This window comes from Triticum aestivum, chromosome 6A, assembly GCF_018294505.1.
Source record: "Triticum aestivum cultivar Chinese Spring chromosome 6A, IWGSC CS RefSeq v2.1, whole genome shotgun sequence".
In the NCBI taxonomy this organism is placed as follows: domain Eukaryota; kingdom Viridiplantae; phylum Streptophyta; class Magnoliopsida; order Poales; family Poaceae; genus Triticum; species Triticum aestivum.
Window position 1 is genome coordinate 606667557 of NC_057809.1, and position 1818 is coordinate 606669374.

Genomic DNA, 1818 nt, shown 5'->3' on the forward strand with positions numbered 1-1818 from the left:
TCTTATAATAAATAATAAAAAATCCTCACCAAAGATGAAGACCAGGGGGCCCGCACCCTGTCCACGAGGGTGGGGGGCGCGCCCCTTCCCCGTGGGTGCGCCCCCCTACCTCGTGGGCCCCCTGGATGCCCTCCGACGCCAACTCCAACTCCATATACCGGCTTTCGGGGAGAAAAAAATAAGAGAGAAGAAATCATCGCGTTTTACGGTACAGAGCCGCCGCCAAGCCCTAATCTCTCTCGGGAGGGCTGATCTGGAGTCCGTTCGGGGCTCCCGAGAGGGGGACTCGTCGCCGTCTTCATCATCAACCATCCTCCATCACCAATTTCATGATGCTCGCCGCCGTGCGTGAGTAATTGCATCGTAGGCTTGCTGGACGGTGATGGGTTGGATGAGATTTATCATGTAATCGAGTTAATCTTGTTAGGGTTTGATCCTTAGTATCCATTATGTTCTGAGATTGATGTTGCTATGACTTTGCTATGCTTAATGCTTGTCACTAGGGCCCGAGTGCCATGATTTCAGATCTGAACCTATTATGTTTTCATGAATATATGTGTGTTCATGATCCTATCTTGCAAGTCTATAGTCACCTACTATGTGTTATGATCCGGCAACCCCGAAGTGACAATAATCGGGACCACTCCCGGTGATGACCATAGTTTGAGGAGTTCATGTATTCACTATGTGCTAATGCTTTGTTCCGGTTCTCTATTAAAAGGAGGCCTTAATATCCCTTAGTTTCCAATAGGACCCCGCTGCCACGGGAGGGTAGGACAGAAGATGTCATGCAAGTTCTTTTCCATAAGCACGTATGACTATTTACGGAATACATGCCTACATTACATTGATGAACTGGAGCTAGTTCTGTGTCACCCTATGTTATGACTGTTACATGATGAACCACATCCGGCATAATTATCCATCATTGATCCGGTGCCTACGAGTTTTCTATATACTGGTTCTCGCTTATTACTTTTCCGTTGCTATTGTTACAATCGCTACAAAAATACCAAAAACATTACTTTTGCTGTCTTTACTTTTGTTACAATTACCGTCATTATCATATTGCTTTGCTACTAAACACTTTGCTACATATACTAAGTTTCCCGGTGTGGTTGAATTGACAACTCAGCTGCTAATACTTGAGAATTTTCTTTGGCTCCCCTTGTGTCGAATCAATAAATTTGGGTTGAATACTCTACCCTCGAAAACTGTTGCGATCCCCTATACTTGTGGGTTATCAAGACCTTTTTCTAGCACCGTTGCCAGGGAGCATAGCTCTATTCTTTGAGTCACTTGGGATTTATATCTGCTGGGCACTATGAAGAACTTGAAAGACGCTAAGACAACTATTTATACGAGGTGAGGTAAGGAACTACCATCTAGCTCTGCATTTGATTCACCTTCTGTTATAAACAAGCTAGCGACACCTAAACCTGCTTCTGCTATTCGTTCCAATATGTCGCATGTTATTGATGATGCCACTTCTGCTATGCATGATACTTATGATGAAACTACTTCTATACTTGTGGGTTATCAGGGCAGGGCTCGGCTGCGACGGTGGAGGGCAAGGGCGTGGGCGACGGCGTCGGGGCAGGGCTCGGCGGCGACGGTGACGAGGAGCAGCGTGGGGCGTCGGAGCGAAGAACAAGTGAATTTTGGAGAAACTGCTAAGTGTTTGCTTATATAGAAAAGGCTTTGGTCCCAGTTCGTGGCATCAACCGGGACCAATGCAACCCTTTAGTCCCGGTTAATGCCAGCAACCGGGACCAAAGGTCCCTTTTCAGCAGCCCAAAGGGCGGGAAGCGACGGCCT